Source organism: Hipposideros armiger, unplaced genomic scaffold (assembly GCF_001890085.2).
Source record: "Hipposideros armiger isolate ML-2016 unplaced genomic scaffold, ASM189008v1 scaffold_161, whole genome shotgun sequence".
In the NCBI taxonomy this organism is placed as follows: domain Eukaryota; kingdom Metazoa; phylum Chordata; class Mammalia; order Chiroptera; family Hipposideridae; genus Hipposideros; species Hipposideros armiger.
Window position 1 is genome coordinate 2,441,808 of NW_017731511.1, and position 6,814 is coordinate 2,448,621.

Here is a 6,814-nt window from a genome sequence, read left to right on the forward strand (position 1 = left end):
CCAGCTCCAGGTTGAGCTGTTGTTCAGCATCTTAGCTGTAGAGGGCAGTGTCACTGGCCCTCATATGTGGGATCCTAACCGGGGCCCTCTGGCGTCCCACGCCAGTTCTTAACCATCATGCCACTCGGCTGGCCCCTTAGGATCTCATTTTATTAAAGCCCTCTGTGAACGTCACAATACAGTAACATTTCAGGATGGAAGAATATTGTCAATATCACAACTCCTACAAGTGCTCTCACTCCTTCTGTTTATTCTATAAGTTTTTCTCATAATGAATATGGGGTGTGCCAGTTCTTTATTCTGCAAGTTTGAAATAATATTTTTCCTTTCAACTACTTAAAAATATGGAAATATCTTTGATTCATAATTCAGAATATGTGCGTGTGCTGTATTTCTTCTAGAAAGAAAAAAATCAGGGTTCTGATCTGCACCTTTGAAAAAACTGATTATATGGTAAAGGCCATATATGGCAAACCTTCAGGTAATATCATACTCAATGGTGAAAAACTGAAAGTGTTTCCTCTAAGATCAGGAACAAGACAAGGATGCCACTCTCACCACTGTTATTCAATGTAGTACTGGACCTCCTAGCCAGAGCAATCAGGAAAGAGAAAGAAATTGGGAATGAAGAAGTAAAATTGTCATTTTTTGCAGATTACATGATTCCTTGTATAGAAAACCCTAAAGACTCCACCAAAAAAACTATTAGAAACAATAAACAAACACAGTAAAGTTGCAGGATACAAAATCAATGTACAAAAAAAACATTGCATTCCTATATACTAACAATGAAATTTCAGGAAGAAAAAAAAGAAAATAATTATTTTTCAATAGCAACAAAAAGAATAAAATACCTAGGAATAAACTTAACAAAGGATGTGAAGGACCTATATTTGTATACTGAAAACTACAAGACATTAAAAGAAATTGAAGAAGACACAAAGAAATGAAAAGATGTTCTGTGTTCATAGTTGGAAGAATCAACATAGTTAAAATGGCCATATTACCCAATGCAATATATAGATTTAATGTAATTCCCATCAAAATCCCAATGGCATTTTTTAAAGAAATAGAACAAAACATCATTAGATTTGTATGGAACTGCAAAAGACCCCAAATATCCAAAGCAATCCTGAGGAAAAAGAACAAAACCAGAGATATCACTCCCTGACTTCAAATTATACTACAAAGTGACAATAATCAAAACAGGATGGTACTGGCAGAAAAACAGACACAGACTAATGTAACATAATTGAGAGCTCGAAATAAGCCCATATATACGGGCAAATAATTTTCAACAAAGGAGACAAAAACATACAGTGGAGAAAAGAAAGCCTCTTCAATAAATGGTGCTGGAGAAATGGGAAAGTCCCATGCAAAATAATGAAACTAGACTGCTATTTGACATTATACACAAAAATTAACTCAATATGGATCAAAGACCTAAATATAAGTCCTGAAACAAATTACAAAGAAAAAAATATATTTACTAAACTTATGGACCTTGGTCTTAGAGAGGATTTTATGAATTTGACCTCAGAGGCAAGGGAAATAAAAGCAAAAATAAATGAATGGGACTATATCAAACTATTTGGTGTCAGAAAAGTCATGATGCATTTTCACAACGAAAAACATAGAAAAAATATGTCATGACTTTTCCAACAACCCAATAAAAAGGCTTCTACGCAGCAAAATAAACCATCAACAAAACAAAAGGCAACTGACCAAATGGGAGAAGATATTTGCAAACAACACCTCCAATAAGGGACAAATATCCAAACTATAAGGAACTCATACAACTCAACAAAAAAAAACAAAAACAACCCAATTAAAAAATGTGCACAGACTTGAACAGACAGTTCTCCCAAGAAGACATATAAATGCCCAACAGACATATGAAAATATGCTCAACTTCACTAGCTATTAGGAAAATGCAAATCAAAATCATAGTGAAATACTACCTCACACCTGTTGGAATGGCTATATGGCTATTATCAATAAGACAAGAAATAGCAAGTGTTGGAGAGGTTGTGGAGAAAAAGGGACCCTCATACACTGATAGCAGGGATGTAAATTGGCACAGCCATGGAAAACAGTATGAAGGTCTCTCAAAAATTAAGAATAGAGTTCCTAAATCACCCAGTATTCCCTCTTCTGGATATCTGCTCAAAAATTTTGAAAATATTTATTTGTAAAGATATATGTACTCCTATGTTCATTGCAGCATTATTCATGGTAGCCAAGACATGGAAACAACCAAAGTGTCCTTTGATAGATGATTGGATTAAGGAGATATGCATGTCCTTTGATAGGTGATTCGATTAAGAAGATATGAGATTACACACACACACACACACACACACACACACACACACACACACTGGAGTATTACCCATAAGAAAAGATGAAGTATTGCCATTTGCAACAACATAGATGGATCTTGAGATTATCATGCTAANGAGGGAGGGAGGGAGGGAGGAAGGAAGGAAGGATAAATGATAGGCCAGGTGGTGCACACCTGGGCAGACTTCAAAACAGTGGCTATGGGAGAGTCATCAAAATGGAACCACTTCCTGAACTGTGATCTGGGCTCTGAACTCTCATCACACTCCTCTTCTCTTCAGAGGGGAAACTTGGGAGCTGCCACCTCAATCACAAAAAGATTTTGGGAGCTTTGACCTCTTCTTGGACATGTCTGAGGGTCTTTCTCTTGAGGGCTTACTCAGCCGTCTGCTAAATGGTTTATATACTTCACAATGGAGTCCCTTCATGCACATTTTTACCTTTCAAGAATTCTATTATGTGTCCTTAACAAAAAGAGAAAGAGAATTCAAATGCAGGGGATGGTTGTGCTAATCGTTGGATGAGAATGTTGTGTCTGAAACCAGCAACACATTTTGGCTGAAAACTTTGAAAAGACTTTGTAAGTGACTGTAAGGGTTTGATCCCCAAAGTGAAGCCATTCTTCCCTGTGGCAGGTATAAGAGTGGTGATAGAAGAAAGTGAGGAATTCATTGTGCATAATTAATGAAGAGTTAGAGAATCTGATAAAAATTATTTTCAACATTGGCCACACCAATTCATGTACTGGAACTGTACTTGGGTTTTATTTGAAGGATTTTCAATGTTACTTTTGACCAGCTATGAACCACACCCTTAATGTGGTTGAACTTAAACCATGTTAGATATGACCCCTCCATATCTCCGCTGAACTACCCTGAGGCTCACAGAGGGAAAGTAAGTAGTATTGCCAAAATTCACAAACCAAGAAATAAGTAGCAGGGCCAGATTTCAAACCCGTGCTGCCAGAACGGCCTAAAGATGGAGCCCCCGCTCTTTATTGCATCCGCATTTATAATTCTGTTGCAGATTTCACTAGGAGAATGAAAATAGCTCTGGGCTGACGAACCAACTGTGCTTACCCAGTACTGAAGGGTTTCCCTGGACTTTCACTTTTAAAATGAGTACTATCCCAGGCAAATGGTGGTGGCCAGTTACCCTATTCAAGATTTGAAAGGCTCTGGGTCGCATGATGTGACCATCTTATCTCATTGATCTCTCTGGAATGCTTCTGTGACTGGACCTTGTTTTGAGTGATAGGCTCAAGAGTAATGCCTTGAAGGTTAAAATGGGGCTTTTGGATAAGATGAGTCTATTAGACCTAAGAGAAGTTCATTGGCAATGGACTTTGAGCTTTCTATTTGCATTCTTTATTGAAGTCTTGAGTTCTATTAAAATCAATACTTTGATAATGCAAGTAATCACTGGCTGATTTATGTGCTTTATAAATCTGTTTACATGATTTGCTAGAGGTCATGTATTGTAACAAGGTGAACAAAGCCAGAGATAGAATGTCTTGTTGCAATACCTTTCCCCATGAGAGAGGAAACCAAAGCAGATGAGAAATATGTGATGGATTGGAAGTTCTCCATCAAAGTTGTACAAATAGCCAATAAGCACATAAAAAGATGTTCAACATCATCAATCATCAGGGAAATGCAAAGCAAAACCATAATAAGATACCACTTCACACCCACTAGGATGGCTATAATAAAAAATTGGACAATAACAAGTGCTGACGAGGATGTAGAGAAATTGGAACCTTTATATATTGCTGGTGGGACTTCAGAATGCAAACACTTCAGAAAAAAGTCTGACAGTTCCTTAAATTGTTAAACATAGAGTTAGCAAATGACCCAGCAATTCCACTCCTAGTATATACCCAAGAGAAATAGAAACATATTGTCTACACAAAAACTCACACATGAATGTTTATAGCTGCCCTATTTGTAATAACCAAAAGGTGGAACCAGCCCAAATGTCCATCAAAAATAGATAAAGAAAAGGTGGTATTTTCATACAATGGAATATTATCGGTTATAAAAAGAATAAACTACTGATGCATGCTACAACATTCATGAGCCTTGAAATGTTATGCTAAGTGAAAGAAGCCAGACACAAAAGGCCATATATATTGTATGACTCCATTTGTATGAAATATCCAGAACAGGCAAATGTATAGAGAAAGAAATTAGTATTTGCCAGGAGCTGGAGAATGGGAGAATTGTGGAGTGATGGCCAAGGAGTGTGGGGTTTCTTTTGGGGGTAATGAAAATATTCTAAATTCAATTTTAGTGATGGATGTACAGCACAACTCAATACACTAAAGCCCATTGAACTGTGCAGTTTGAATGGGTGAATTTTATGGTATGTGAATTATATTTCAATAAAGCTTTAAAAGAAGGAGAAAGAGGAGGAGGTGGGGGAAGGAGGAGGGGCAAGAAGAAGAAAAGAAGAAAAGAAAAAGAAGAAGAAGGAGAAGGAGAAGGAGAAGGAGAAGGAGAAGAAGAAGAAATTGTTCTAAGCCTTGCTTTTGTCTCATAGCACAGCCAAGACCATGTTTCAAACCTCCTGACTCAACAAGGTTACATCAGACCCGTTGTATCAGCCCCTCCCTCCTTGTCAGCTAGGGAAGTTCCAGGGATTTGAAGTCCCTGTTACTGTGGAGTAAAAATAAATGATTGGATCACCTATCCTCCTATCACAGGCAATGGCAAAGCTAAAAAGGACTTGTGTTTACTGAGCTTTTACCATTTTCCAGAGTTTTGGTTGGATCTGTAGGAATCCAAAGAACTCTATCCCATCCTATAAGAAGGAGAGTTTATTTATGATTTTAAAATAATGCTTAGTTTTTTTCCTGTGCCCTGGAAGCTAGCAAGGAAAAAAGTCTGGTCAATAAAATGCTCTGATGCCTGCTTTTTTATAGAAGTCAAACTACTTCCTTTGGACTCAACTGATATGAAATGTCTGATGATTTAACCTGGGCAGGGCTTAAGATATAACTGCAAGGACACTATCTTCAGTAAAGAGTTTGCTAAGCAACTTGACATTGTGAATACATTTTCATGGACTCATTAAACCTACTTAAGAGAACAAGTTGTTTTTAAAGTTCACCAGATGACTATGTATGAACAAAGCTAGTAAATACAACTGCCCCTTCCCTAGCAAGGTCTCTGTCTGGAAACATAGTTCAGGAGCTGGGAGTTAGTTCTGCTGTTGGAAATATTTGAAGAAAATTATAAAACAATTTCTTTAAAAGCATTAGAAATATATATTGATATGGTCTCTAAAACCATTTAAGCTTCTTTTTTCACTTGTGCAAAATGAGTTTTCTACTAAAAATTCCAAGCTGATAAATATTGTTTAGTTTAATACATTAAAAAAAAATGTTGCATGTACAGGCACAGGAGGGGTCACATGCGTAATTGTTACAAACGTGGACTGTGGAGCCAGACTCTCCAGGTTTGTATCCTGGCTTTGCTATTTACTCAGGTACTTCACCTCTTTGTGCCTCATTCCTCTTCTATAAAAGTGAGCATAGCCATAGTACCTGCTTCATAGGTTGTGAAAGTTAAGCAACTTAGTATATGTAAGACACTTAGAATAGTGTCAAGTGCTATGTGTATTAGCTTTATTGTCATGACTTAGCCAACTAGGTATTGGGCCTAAAACAACAAATTTCATCTTAGTAACTCAACCTCACTTTGTTGCACTATCTTGGGAATTTGTTTTGGTAAGAAAACCCAATCATTAGGCCATTGATGGGTTAAGCTAATGCTTTCTCAACAGAATTCTAAAATGAAGAAAGTGGGGGAGGGGAGTGGTCACTTTGTGAGGGGTGAAAAGCATAATTATTGCATTGTTTTGTACACCTAAAAAATGAATGAATGAATGAATGAATAAATAAATAAAATAAAATGAAGAAAGGTGTCCATGGCCAAGTGGATTAAGGAATGAAATGGATAATTAGGACTAAGTTTGAAAATATTATTTTAGACAGGAACAAATTTACAGAATCCCACAGATGATTTTTTCCCAAACTTACTTGAAAACAACTCTATGTATTAGTTTGAGAGACCCTCAAATCTCCATATTTTTGAGGATGTTTGTATCTTGTGTGAATCTACTACCTAAGTCAACATCACTAAGCTTGTAATGTGACAAATGAATTAAAATAATTCCTTCATATTAGAATACCTTTTTAAGGTTTTATATGCTGTACATTTTCACAACTCCTATTAGACAAAAGTGCTTGTTTATGATGCAAGTGCATACATGTTCAACTTATTAGCATTTTATTTTCAGTTCTGCTGAAAAAATGTTCCCAGTGTGGCTGACTCATTTTAATAGAGACAAAAATTTCACATACCAACATGATCAAAGAAGTGAGTAGTGAGTATGGATGGAAAACATTTGATAATTGATTTAGATAGGATTCTTAGGATCACATTTTTTTTTTAAGATTTTTTTTTTT